The sequence below is a fragment of the Mustela lutreola genome, chromosome 2 (assembly GCF_030435805.1).
Source record: "Mustela lutreola isolate mMusLut2 chromosome 2, mMusLut2.pri, whole genome shotgun sequence".
Classification (NCBI taxonomy): domain Eukaryota; kingdom Metazoa; phylum Chordata; class Mammalia; order Carnivora; family Mustelidae; genus Mustela; species Mustela lutreola.
Genome location: NC_081291.1, coordinates 156,765,200 through 156,780,354, shown reverse-complemented (window position 1 = coordinate 156,780,354; position 15,155 = coordinate 156,765,200).

Here is a 15,155-nt window from a genome sequence, read left to right as displayed (position 1 = left end):
GGCTTAACCCTCTTCCAAGTGAAAATTATATTCATATCACAGATGCTCACAAAAGGTTTCCCCAATTGAATGTGCTTGTTAAAACAGGGTTGCCATTCACATGGATAAAATCCAACCCTGAATCCTATCCCACCTCCTCCGACTTCTAAAGCAATTGCCCCAGATAGAAAATGCCTCTTTAACAAACACCCAAAGCACAGAATTTGGAGAGCGCCCAGGTTGGCAAACACAGCTGTGCTGGGAGAGTAGTGTGTGCCCAATGAGGGCATGCAAACTTCATGCCCTGTTCTCTGTACCTGGCCCTGAGTATCTCTTCCATTTGATTGTTCCTTAACCATACTCTTTTATAATAATTACTCTTTATTAGTAGTACATTATTAGTAATCTAGTTAAGTGAAAAAAAAAAAGAAAAAGAAAATGCTTCTCTTCTTCAACAGCATTTGAATCTAAGGTCATGCCATGTTTTCTGGATTTCTAGTCACTAAGTATGTACAAATAAACTGAAGATATTTTACTTGTTGTGTATGTATACAAAATATATAAAATATAAAATATCTTATACATACCTATATACATAATTATTTTATAATATAAATAAATAACATAAATATGTATGCAAATAACATTAATTTTATCATGTAATGAATAATATTTTCATATCACGATAACTTTTAAAAGTGAAATATATCTTAAATATGACACCAAAAGCAAAAGCAACAACAAAAAATAGGTACATTGGACATCATCAAAATGAAAAATCTTGCACTTCAAAGGACATTACCAAGAAGATGAAAAGAGAATCCTCAGAATGGTGCAAAATATTTAAAAATCATACATCTGATATAGGACATATCTAGAATATATAAAGTGCAACTCCAACTCAATAAAAAAACACATAACCCAACTTTTAAATAGACAAATGATCTGTGGGGACATTTTTCCAAAGAAAAGATACAAATGGCTAACAAGCCCATGAAAAGATGCTCAACACCACTAATCATCAGGGAAATGTAAATCAAAACCACAGTGATACCATTTCACATCCACTAGAATGGCTATAATAAAAAAAAAAAACAGATAGTAATAAGGTAAGGGAGCATGTAGAGAAATTGGACTCAACTTCAGCAGTGTAGAAATACGCCCCACTGGTGGGAATGTAAAATGATGCAACCTTTTTTGAAAGTCTGGCAGTTCCTCAAAATATTGAACATAGATTTACTATGGGACCCAGCAATTCCACTCCTAAGTATCTACTCAAGAGAAATGAAAGTGTACATCTCCACACACACTTGTACACCAAAAAGTAGAAACAACCCAAATGCCCATCAACTGATGAAAGGATAAATAAAATGTGGGGTAACCACACTGCAGAATATTGTTCAGCCAAATGAACGAAGTAAGGATGCATGCTAGCACAGGGATGAACCCGGAAAACACTATGCCAGGTGAAAGAAATCAGACACAGAAGATCACATATTGTGTGATGACATTTATATCAAGTGTCTGGAGTGTGCAAATCTTGTTTTTATTAACATATAATGTATTATTTGTTTCAGGGGTACAGGTCTGTGATTCATCAGTCTTACGCAATTCACAGCACTCATCATAGCACATACCCTCCCCAGTGTCCATCACCCAGCCATCCCATCCCTCCCACCGCCCCCCATCCAGCAACCCTCAGTTTGTTTCCTGAGATTGAGAGTCTCTTATGGTTTGTCTCCCTCTCTGGTTTCATCTTGCTTCATTTTTCCTTCCCTTCCTCTATGATCCTCTTCTTGATTTTCAAGTTTCTCGTATCAGTGAGATCATATAATTATCTTCCTTTGATTGACTTATTTCGCTTAGCATAATAGCCTCTAGTTCCATCCACATCATTGCAAATGGCAAGATTTCATTTTTGGGTGGCTGCATAGTATTCCAGTGTGTGTGTGTGTGTGTGTGTGTGTGTGTATACCACATCTTCTTTATCCATTCATCTGCTGATGGACATCTGGGCTCTTTCCATAGTTTGGCTATTGTGGACATTGCTGCTATAAACATTGGGGTGGTAAATCTTTAAGAATAGAAAGTAGATTAGTGATTGGTTAGAGCTGCTTGGGAGGAAATGGAGAGTGACTCCTAACAGATATGAAGTTTCCTTTTGGGTTAAAGAAAACAGTATAAAATTGATGGTGATAGTGGCTGTAGAACTGTGACACTAAAAAGCATTGAATGACACACTTTAAGTAAGTGAGTTGTATGGTATGTGAATTAGATCCCAATAAAACTGTTATTAAAAAGTTAATTATAGTGGCGCCTGGGTGGTTCAGTGGGTTAAAGCCTCTGCCTCCGGCTCAGGTCATGATCCCAGTGTCTTGGGACCGAGCCCTGCATCAGGCTGTCTGCTCCACAGAGAGCCTACTTCCTCCTCTCTTGCTCTGCCTGTCTCTCTGCCTACTTGTGATCTCAGTCTTTCAAATAAATAAATAAAATCTTTTTAAAAAGTTAATTATAAGTAGTAACACATTTTAAATAATCAGTAAAATTATTTTTAAATGCTCAGTAATCCACACCCTGAACACCTTTATAACTTTAATTTCTACCCATCTTGCAAAGGTTAAATCAGCCTCCCTGAATGTCTCTACAAAGGAATTTGTAGGGATTACCGCTGAAGTTAATCCTAGATTGTGGCTCATCTGTGAAAATAAAACTCATTCATTCTAGAAAAAAGAAACCAAGTTCTATACTGGGAAGGGTGGAAAGGCCTCAGAAATAAATCAACCAATCACATTAAGTAGATAAAGGATGTAAGAAAGGAGAATAAATTATAATCCAAATAATGATCATGGCCAAGCCATGAATAACTTCTCTGAGCCCTGCTGCCTCTGGTTATAGGAATGATAACCCTGCACACAGATTTCATACCAGGTCGCTACGGGGCTGTTGCAAAGGCCAGAGGATTACCTGCCAAAAATGGTGACTTCCTGCCCCAGTTTGCCAAGCCCCCCAGTTTTGAAACCAAAGTAGTCTCCAGAAAACCTAGATGAGTTGGGTGTCTTACTACTGATTGAGTTTTAAGGTCCAAAGTAGATTTTGGAGCACAGAAAGAAATACACACAGTAACATGTGTCTGAATCAATATTCAGTTCATTTTTTTTTAGATTAACATATAATGTATTATTAGCCCCAGGGGTACAGGTCTGTAAATCGTCAGGCTTACACACTTCACTGCACTCACCATAGCACATACCCTCCCCAATGTCCATAACCCCACCACCCTCTCCCTACCCCCTTCCCCTGGGCAACCTTCAGTTTGTTTTGTGAGATTAAGAGTCTCTTACAGTTTGTCTCCCTCCCGATCCCATCTTGTTTGTGTGTGTGTTTTTTTAAGATTTTATTTATTTTGATAGAGACAGCGAGAGAGGGAATACAATACAAGTAAGGGGAATGGGAGAGGGAGAAGCAGGCTTCCTGCCAAGCAGGGAGCCCGATGCAGGGCTTGATCCCGGAATCATGATCTGAGCCAAAGGCAGATGCTTAATGACTAAGCCACCCAGGTTCCCTGTTAATTTAAGTTTAAGTTAGAAAAATGTCAACTTAAAGTCATTTATAAACACAGTTGTTTTATTCATAAATATATATGTTCAAAAGTGTAAAAATAGGAATAATCATTTTCTCTCATCCTTGAACTAATGTTCTGTTAACTTATAAATTTAAAAGTTTATATTCCTCTGTCAAGTGACTATATAAATTGACCTAACTAAATACCCTTAGATATTTAAATCAACATTTACAAATTTAATGTCAGATCCTCTCAGGCATTTCAGTTATCCCATAAAACAGTTATAAATTCAACAAACAAGGGGCACCTGGGTGACTCAGTCAGTTAAGAATCTGACTCTTGGTTTTGGCTCAGGTCTTGATCTCAGGATTGTGAGATCGAGCCCCACATCAGGCCCTGTGCTTAGCGTGTAGTCTGCTTAATATTCTCTCTCTCGGGGCGCCTGGGTGACTCAGTTGGTTGGACGACTGTCTTCGGCTCAGGTCATGATCCTGGAGTCCCGGGATCGAGTCCCACATCGGGCTCCCAGCTCCATGGGGAGTCTGCTTCTCCCTCTGACCTCCTCGCTCATGTTCTCTCTCACTGTCTCTCTCTCAAATAAATAAATAAAATCTTAAAAAAAAAAGAAAAGATTCTCTCTCTCCCTCTCACTCTGCCCCTCCCCCCCAAACACTCCTCCTTCTCTCTCAAATAAATAAATCTTTAAAAAAATTCAACAGCCAAAATCTTGCTAAATCCAAACAATAATCAAAACTAAAAGGCAACCTATAGAATGGGAAAAGGTATTTGCAAATAACATATAGACAAAGGGTTAGTATCCAAAATATATAAATAAATTATACAACTCAATACCCCCCAAACAAGTAACCCAATTAAAAAATGGGTAGAGGACATGAACAGACATTTCCTCAAAGAAGACATACAGATGGCCAATGGATACAGGAAAAGATGTTCATCATCACTTACCATCAGAGAAATGCAAATCAAAACTACAAGGACATTAAAAAAAACTACAAGGAGATATCACCTCACACCTATCAGAATGGCTAACATCAACAAGACAAGACACAATGGGTGTTGGTGAGGTTGTGGAGAAAAAGGAACACTCATAAACTGTTGATGGGAATGCAAACTGGTACAGCCACTCTGGACAACAGTATGGAGGTTCCCCAAAAAGTTAAAAATAGAACTACCTTATGCAATTGCACTACTGGATATTCACCTGAAGAATATAAAAATACTAAATTCAAAGGGATACAAGCCCCCCTGTGTTTATAGCAGCATGATTTACAGTACCCAAGATATGGAATCATTCAGAGTGTCCATCAGTTGATGACTGGATAAAGATGATGTGGGAGATATATACAATGGAACATTATTCAGCCATGAAAAAGAATGAAATCTTGCCATTTGCAATCACATGGGTGGAGCTAGAGACTATTTTGCTAAGTGAAATAAGTCAGAGAAAGGCAAATACCATATAATTTCATTCACATGTGGAAGTTAAGAAACAAAACAAATGAGCAAAGGGGGAAAAAGAGAGAAATCGAGAAACAGACTCAATTATGGAGAACAAACTGATGGTTACCAGAAAGAGGTTGGTGGCTCGGGATAGGTGAAACAGGTGATAAGGATTAGGGAGTGCAGTTGTAATCAGCAGGTGAGGTATGGAAGTGTTGAATCACTACATTGTTCACCTGAAACTGAAATAACACTGTGTGTTAATTAATTGGAATTAAAATAAAACTTTAAAAAATGAATAAAAAATAATTTGCTAGAAAAAAACTTGCTAAATCCACCAAAAAGTAATAAATACATTAAATAAAACTTACTGATGTAGTAAATTAAATTCACTTAACTTTCAAATTCTGTTTACAAACTTAATTATGTTATCTGAGTTTCTAATTAAAATCTCTTTTAATTTAGCCAATAGAATAAATAACAAACATATACTATAATGATGATTATACAGCTTATATTTTCTTTAAGATTTTATTTATTTATTTGAAAGAAAGGGAGGGAGAGCTCAGAGGGAAAGGGAGAAGCAGACTACTTGCTGAGCAGGGAGCCCAATGCAGGACTCAATCCCAGGACCTGAGCCGAAGGCAGATGCTTAACTGACTGAGCCTCCCAGATGCCCCTATACAACCACTTATATTTAACTCTAGTGTCCAATAGTATAAACTGTTGGTGGGAATGATTTAATTTATTATGCCCAAACTTCTCTCTATCTTCCTGCACAGGCAGTTTATCCAATCAGAGTTGCAGAGCTGTCGTCTCAAATGGGATGATGAACCCAGGACCCGAGATGCCTTCCACTGAGATGCTGACTCAGCACCTGTTAATACTCTGAGTCTCCTTTTAGAGTATGCAACTGTTTAAGTCTATGAATTCCTTTCCCCAATTTTTGCCTTAATCTCTTACATAATTTTGAATTTTGTGATTTGAATTAAAGAGATTCTGAATCCTATTTATACTCAACCAACCTGTTCTCCTCCTAGTTTACATTGAAGAGATTTTATTCCCCTCTCTAGTACCCGCCTTAATTGTCTTGTTTTCAAGAATTTTGAAACTTCTTGATGAACAGTATTACAGGAGATACCCTTTAGAACATTAAAGTGCTTTGCAATATAAGGAAACAGACTTATAAATCTACTGTCATTATTATTTGGTCAACATTGATTGGCTCCTCTATATCAATTCTTTTTTTTTGAAGGGGATAAATTTATTTATTTTTAAAGTTTTTATTTATTTATCTGAAAGAGAGATAGAGAGATATCACAAGCAGGCAGAACGGCAGGGAGAGGGAGAAATAGGGAGCCTGATGCAGGGCTCAATCCCAGGACCCTGGGATCATGACCTGACCCAAAGGCAGCCGCTTAATCAACTGAGACACCCAGACACCCCACCTCTATATCAATTCTTAATAAATACTTGTTGAGTAAGATATAAGGGGGTAAATCAAAATTCTATTCATTGTATTTTGAGAAATGGCTAGATGATTCTAACAGTTCATCTGGAAGAAAAAACAAAGAGGAATAGGTAAGAAAAATTTCATAGGGAATAGTAATGAGGGAGTCTACGATATTAAAATTTATTAAATAGTTATTGTGGTCAAATATATGTGGTATTGCCATAGTAATTGACAGGATGTTTAAAGGAACAGAAATGTAGGGTGCCTGGATGGCTCAGTCAGTTGGGCACACCACTCTTGATTTCGACTCAGATTATGAACTCAGGGTTGTGAAATCAAGTCTTGTGTTGGGCTCTGCATTGAATGTGGGACCTGCTTAAGATTCTTTCTCCCTCTCTCTCTGCCCCTCCCCACTGTATGCATTCTCTCTCTCTCTCTCAAAGAAAAAAAAATTAAAAATAAAAAAGGGAATAGAAATGAAAGTCATAAAATTGGTAATTACATATAAGATTCTGTAGTTTACAACAAAAGAAGGACAACAAACCAATGAAAAGTAAATGGTCTATTACACAAATGGTATTGAGATTATTGCCTATCTGGGGGAAATGTGAAGTTTGGTTCCAACCATATGCTAAAGTAAATTTCAATAATACTAAAATAAAAAAAAATTGTACCTTTATCGGATATTTATTTTTTTTTAATTTTTTTAAAAGATTTTATTTATTTACTTGACAGAGATCACAAGTAGGCAGAGAGGCAGAGAGAGAGGAGGAAGCAGGCTCCCCGCTGAGCAGAGAGCCCGATGTGGGGCTTGATCCCAGAACCCTGGGATCATGACCTGAGCCGAAAGCAGAGGCCTTAACCCACTGAGCCACCCAGGCGCCCCCTTTATCGGATATTTAAACAGAAAAGATATTTCAGCCCCCAAATGATGACAACAATTATCACAAAGAATGATATTGAGGATGGATCCATAAATATTGACAGTTTCTATGTGATAAAAATACTACAGACGAGACAACACACACACACACCATGGAAATATTAGTACAGCACATATAGACACCCAATGGCACAGATCTCTTGTATGTAAATATTTCCTAGAATCAACAAGACGAAAACATGCACCCCTTCCCATCTCTCCAAATAAAAGGATCATATAGAAGTTCCATTTCTGATACAGAACCAGGAGACAGGAAAGAAAAGACAAAATATCGAATACCAAAACACAGAACTTTTTTATTTTTTTAAAAAGATTTTATTTATTTATTTGACAGACAGAGATCACAAGTAGGCAGAGAGGCGGCAGAGAGTGGAGGGGGGAAGCAGGCTCCCCGCTGAAAAGAGAGCTCAATGTGGGACTCGATCCCAGGACCCTGAGACCATGACCTGAGCCAAAGGCAGAGGCTTTAACCCACTGAGCCACCCAGGCGCCCCTAAAACATAGAACTTTAAAAAAGTTTGGGAATCTGTCCACAAGTAGATTGACACAAGCTGACAACTCCACTTTAAAACTGGCAAAATAAAGTCACTGACAAGAGACCAGGGCTACTCAACATCATTTGAGTCAATAAGTATTTCTCCTAAAATGGACAAAGAGGCCATATGCGTTTGACATACAGTGTTTAAAAAACATGTGTCCCTATGAAGCATAATTAGTAACATCTTTGGCCAGGATCTGTTAACCATATGTCATTCTTTTCCAGCATAATAACAGATGTTTACAATAATGACTGAGGTATTGCATGTTCTTGAAATTTCTGTCCAGTAATCTATCAATGAAAGTGTTGCCACACCATCACTGTCTAATGTACTTTCTATCACAAATATTTGTGTCTGTGAATGACTCATGCGTAGCACACAAGGTGATTTTATTAATTGCTCCATTCCCGACTGCACTTGTGTAATAAATATTTGACTACAGTTTATTACAGAAGATTTCTTTATCTGAAGTGTAGAGAGTGGGATTAAACACGGCTACTATTTAAGAGAGAAGAGGTAAGAAAACAATAAGTTTGGCTGATGAAATGAAGCCAAATTTAAAAAGGCAAAAAATCGTAAAATGCCTGAAAGGATCCCGGATCAGCCCAAGCTAGGTAGGACGACCAGATGTTTGCTTGAAAAGAGCGTAACTTGGGTAAAAGCTGGATGTTCTGTGTTCCCCCAACAGGTGGCGCTGCACCAGCGTTCTGCCTCGGGACCGCGAGCTGGGGAAAGAAGGCCGCCCCAACCGCCTAGACCACTTCCTGGAGCTGATATCACGGGATCCAGTCCTCGGCTGTGTTTGATTGTGGCCTTCGAGAACCTCACCCTCAAAAAACAGAACCCAGGAGCCCACACAAAGAGGCACTTAGTAAAGTGTACTTGACGAGGATGATTCTAATCATTCTTCCTAGAGGTAAATTCATGTACGCATTCACTCATTTACTCAGTAAATATTTACTGGGTGCCTATCATAGGTTGGGCCCCAAGTTCGGCGCTAGAGATATAATAGGAAGGAGATACGTGGACCCTCTTCTTTTGGGTATTATGATCTCGCGAACGAACAGACATTACTGAAATGCTGATATTAATGATTTCTTACAGAGTGATCCAAAGGAAAAGTACAAGCCATATAAAGATACAGACGTTAGGACGAGATGAATCAAGGCAGAAAGAGTGCATCGTTAGGAACTAAGCTCTGTACAGAATAAGACAGGAATTGTCTAAAATGTGAGAAAGCTACCCTGTGCATATCTATTAAGTTATGGGGCATATCTGTGACCCTCTGAAAATCACCCTTGCTGTGGTAATCAACAGACAATAACCAACAGACAGAGAAGAGGTGCCCCATTACACTCTCATGAAATGTTACACTTAAGCCGGAGTATGGGATGGGTTCCATCCTTTCTCTCCAAAATCTCTTTCTGTCCTCTAGTCCCTCATCCTCAAAATGCAGCGATTTTCATCAGAGGCTGCTTATAACCTATAACTTCAGTTTCCCAAATATGGTTTTCTTGATGCCAGTTCCCTTCTCCTGAAGCAGTCAGAAACTCTAGCTCTCTCAAAGCTGACATTAGTCTTTCTCACTCTGTTACTCAAGGATCTCCATGACATGCTGTAAATTCCTGAGTCCCACTCCCCAGTGGTCCTGGTACAAATCCAGTGGGCAAGGAAGTATAACTACCATCCCTGGATTACACATTGCATATCTCTCTTTCCTGCCTCTGTTCCACACTTTTCCTCCATGCCATTCCAGGCCCTGCAGTGGCTTCCTCTCTTGTCAATAAATGATGCCTTCCTTAAAATCACCAACTTTTTAGGTATTAAAAACCTTTGTAAAAAACAAACAGGGCGCCTGGGTGGCTCAGTGGGTTAAGCCGCTGCCTTCGGCTCAGGTCATGATCCCAGGGTCCTGGGATCGAGTCCCGCATCGGGCTCTCTGCTCAGCAGGGAGCCTGCTTCCTCCTCTCTCTCTCTGCCTACTTGTAATCTCTCTCTGTCAAATAAATAAATACAATCTTTAAAAAAAAATAAAAAACAAACAAACAGAAACAAAACAAAAAAAAACATTGATGTGGTGCCTGGGTGGCTCAGTAGTTAAGCATCTGCTTTTAGCTCAGGTCATGATCCCGAGGTCCTGGGTTCAGGCCTCATATCAGGCTCCTTGTTTAGCAGGAAAACTCTTTTGCCCTCTCCCACTCCCCCTGCTTGTGTTCCCTCTCTCACTGTCTCTCTCTCTCTCTCTCTCTCTGTGTCAAATAAATAAATAAAATCTTTAAAAAAATAAAAATAAAAAAATGAACATTGATGACATAAATAGTGGCTTGTTCCTAACATTTTGTTAGGCAAAATAGAAAACCGATAACCCTACATTGGTCCTCACATTAAAAACATTTTATTATTTTTTTATTTTATTATCTTTTTAAATTTTATTTTTATTTTTATTTTATTATCTTTTGACTGTAGAGTCGGAGAAACACAACCCTACAAAGAAGTCTCCCTTTGCCGGCGCCTGAGTGGCTCAGTGGGTTAAGCCACTGCCTTCGGCTCAGGTCATGATCTCAGGGTCCTGGGATCGAGTCCCGCATCGGGCTCTCTGCTCAGCAGGGAGCCTGCTTCCCTTCCTCTCTCTCTGCCTACTTGTGATCTCTCTCTGTCAAATAAATAAATAAAATCTTTAAAAAAAAAAAAAAAAAAGAAGTCTCCCTTTGCAAGGCCTGGCCTGACTCCATGTGAGAGAAAATGGGAGGACTGTCTTAGGCCTGAGGGCCCTGTGAGTTCAGGCCAAGAGACACTGCAGATAGCAAAGAGCCCTTTCTCCTCTCTGTTAAGATTTGCCCTCAGAATTCTGGTTTCCTCTCTGAGGACCTAGGTCTTCTTCCAGCCATTCACTGGACAGACGCGGTCTACCCACAGGGCTGTGGTCTCAGCCTTGTAGGCCTCAATGGAACGACCACATTAGAACATGACACGTGGTAGGAAAAATTATTAATGTATATAATGGTGCTAATAGAGTTTTAAAGTACCCAAATATGCTGCTTTCTCTTGTATATCCTTCTGTTGACCTCTCTCTACCTCCATACTTCCGGAGGTTTCCAGTTGCCTTAGGGAGGCTTAGGATTGTTGCAGGAGGAATTTTAAGAAAAAGAAAAAAAGAAAGGAAAAGGTAAGTATCAGCTTCCAAATAAGATTTTTGAGATTTTCGTCATCTTAAAAGCTAGAGTTTGTAAAAGAGAAACAATGTTCTAGATTCTCTTCTCTCTCTTGTTAACATACCAAAAGCCAAACTGATCATAGAGTTTTATGAGGGAAGTCCTGGAGTAAACAGGAAGAGAAAGAGAAACACCCACCCTATCAGTTCTAGGGGACTATCTAGGAAAAAAGGGAGACCGTGGTAGCCAAGGCCTCAGAGGTGAGCCTAATCTCCCTTATTTTGATTCCACCCAAGACAAGGTTTGTGAAGTAGGTGGAGGAAAGGTGGAGGGTTTCTGAAGACTTCATCTTTGGAACTCTGGAGGGCCTGGCCTTCCAGGTTGGCTGACACCACCCTGGGAGTGGCTGGCTTAGCATTGACCTCAGCGTGATTCGGCAGGGAGTGAAGTAGGATATAATTTCCTGGGGTGTCTCCAGGACCAGTATGGCATAAATTGGACCAAGGAGTTCCCATCTGCCCCAGAAAAGAGGCCTGGAAAGTCACTGAGTTGAGAGACAATAGGCCTCCACACAGAGGCCAAGGAAAAGGTGAATCAGCGGTTAAGGCTGGGGGTGGACACCCTAGGCAGGAGCCAGATGGAGGATGTGGGGTCTGCAGCAGCAGCCAGAGCAGAGGCTGAGTCATAGGACTGAGGATCCCATCTTTTTTCTGTCCCTGCAGGGTCTATTAGCCACAACTCCACCAAAAATCCAGACAGTGTCTTGAAAAGCCAGTAAAGAAGGATGCTGATACTGAAGAGACTAAGCACGTTTTTACGTCAAGAGAAGGACCATTTACCTAATATGTCTGTTTAAATTGTGTGCCAGAAGATTCTTCTCTCTCTTCAGTGGTTGCAGGCTCATAAGGAAGACAAGAACTATTTTAGAGAAATGAAAATGCTGCATCTTCTTTGCACATTTGTGAGGAGGGTGAAAAAAATCTGCAACCCTTCACACATATGAGTGTTGCCAGCTTTTCCCGTCCTCCGCCCCGTTGCTAAATTTGGTGCCGCTTCGCTGCTCAGTTCCTCCCATCCGCCCACACCCAACTGTGGAGAAGAGCTTGGAGGGTCCAGACCAGATCTTTGGGACTTTCACTGCAGAATCAGGGGGATGGAAGGGAGACTAGAGATGGTATAAGCCACACGGGTAGAATGCAAGGAGGAAAAATAAAAGGCAAACTCCTCTTGCAAGAGGCCATGGAGAGTGGTGGAGCATGGATGTGTTAGGATGCATTGTGCAGGAGAGGGAGATGGAGAGAGAGCAGGGGAGGGTGGGAGAGCACACTATTTGGGAGAAAAATGGTGAGGAATGGAATGGTTGGATATTAGAGAAGAATAAAGGGGTTTTGGTAAGAGCTGCTCTGGACTGCATCCTTTTTCATATTCCTTGAGATTAGAAGTAGAATTCCTCTCAGGATTTGCTCTATTTGAGCCCCATCCACAAGGTGGGCAGTTTTGACAAGCTTACAGACATGTGAGCCTGCCATCGGACAGCAGTGTAGTTGTACAGAGCAGGGGTTCTCACCTGGGCAGATGGTGCCGCCCAGATGCCATTCAGCAAAGTCTGGAAACATCTTTGATGATCACAACTGGGGATGCAGTTGGCCAGACATGATGCCAAACATCCTACAATGCACAGGACAGTCCCCGATGGTGAAGAATGGTCCCAGCCAAAAGGTCAATAGTACCACAGGTGAGAAAACCTGATGCAGAAAGGTAGAGGAAAGGGCAGTTTTTCCCCAACATCTTCTCTTCACAGATATGAATTCTTTTTGCCATTTTAAACATTTTTTTAAAGTTTGTAATATTAATTCTTGACCAGCACCGAATACATACAGTAATATTAACCAAATCATAGATTTGGGGTTCCTAAAAACCTGTAAGTTAAGAAAATTCCTATTGAAGAACGCCAGACTCTATGGAAAAATAAAGTTGAGTATTTGGGGGTTTCTACAAAATTCATGAAAAGCCTTAATACATATTTTAATTCTCAATATAAAATACATAAAATTAGGGACACCTGGGTGGTTCAATCAGTTAATCAGCTGCCTTTGGCTTGGCGCATGATCCCAGGGTCCTGGGATTGAGCCCTGCATCAGGCTCCCTGCTCACCAGAGAAACTGCTTCTCCCTCTCTGTCTGCCTGTTGCTCCCCCTGCTTGTACTCTCTGTTTCTCTGTGTCAAATAAATAAATAAAATCTCAAAAAAAAGAAGAAGAAGAAGAAAAAGAACTCAGAGATAGGACACGTGCCAGAGGGAGATTGCCACCAGGCCTGGTCCAATAAAAATGCCACCCAAAGTAACTACCTTTAAATAACCCCACCACTTAGGTGGAGACCCGACTCCTTCCTCTGGTAGCAGCAAATGGCATGTAGGGCCGACAAGTGATGAGCAGTGTCCATCAGGTGATTTATGAGTGAATAAGTTGGACTATAAGAAGATGGGTTCATATTATCAGCACATAATGTGCAAAAGTCAGACTTGTCACAGCTAAGATCACGCCTTTGGCTTCACTAACTGACAAATGGTTCCTTAAAAAAATAGGCGACCATTTTTTTTTTTTTTTTCTTTCACAAGGAGCCTGGAGGAATGCAGTTCAAAGCTGGTGGAGAGGCTCAAAGATTTCAGGGATAAGAATTCTCTCGGTCTTTTTGTCATAGTCACAAGACAGCGGCTGCATTTCCGGGCATTGTGTCCCTGTTCAATGAAAAAAGAAGGCAGAGAGCCACAAGGAGAAGGTGTGGCAACAGGCTCACTTATCCTTGTACGGAGAAAAGCAAAAGCCTTCTGGAAGCACAAAGAGGACACCCTCTCATGTCTTACTGGGGTCATGTAACCAACCCCTAGCTGCCAGGGTGGCCAGAAAGGCAATACATAGCTCTACTGACTTTATATCCATTGAGTTAACCATAATATAAAACTCTCTTCTTTATTCCAACCAGCATCTTAGATTAGTCGGAGGCCCAATGGAAATTTATGAGAACCAGAGCTAAGAATTGATTTTTTTTTTTAAGATTTTATTTATTTATTTGACAGACAGAGATCACAAGCAGGCAGAGAGGCAGGCAGAGAGAGAGAGGAGGAAGCAGGCTCCCTGCTGAGCAGAGAGCCCGATGTGGGGCTCGATCCCAGGACTCTGAGATCATGACCTGAGCCGAAGGCAGTGGCTTAACCCACTGAGCCACCCAGGCGCCCCTAAGAATTGATTTTAACAAGAGATTCTGAATCCAAGGGCACCTGGGTGGCTCAGTCGGTTAAGTGTCTACCTTCAGCTAAAGTCATGATCCCAGGGTCCTGGCATGGAGTCCTGCATTGGCCTCCCTGCTCCTTGGGAAGCCTGCTTCTCCCTCTCCCACTCTCCTTGCTTGTGTTCCCTCTCTTGCTGTGTCTCTCTCTGTCAAATAAATAAATAAAATCTTAAAAAAAAAAAAAAAAAGAAAGAAAGAAAGACTGGTTCTGAATCCAAGCAATGCTACTTCGGGTCCTAGCTGGGGAGGTGGCCATCCTTACCAGCTACATGGACACCGGAAGCATTTTGGGAGCTCTGAAGGACAATGTTCTTGGCTTGGGCCTTAACATTGCACAGCAGGCACCATAAAGTGGCGAAAGTCTCTCAAGCTACTTCCTGGATAGACACAGTGACAAAAGGAAGTTAGGGCAGGAAAGGAAAAACATAACAAACCCAGCAACCTCCACTCTACTAATGGTGAGTCTCACTGACCCCTTTGGCACTCTTGGAAATAAATAATTGGGGAGAAGTTGAATTACTTGGGCAAATGGAAGGTGGATGCAAGATCAAGAACTTTGAGTTAATGATGTTAATAGGACTTCATGTGTAGTCATAGACTGATATGCCTGCCTGGAGATTAGATTGTAATGGCAAAAATGAAAAAACTTGGGACTTTGAAATCAAAGTTTTGTTGCTTCTGCAATAACCCACCAAAAATTGAAGAGGTTTCCGTCTAGCCCACTACAAGACAATAGTTCCCAACCCATGAACTTTTGCTCTCCTGGCTATCTCTGC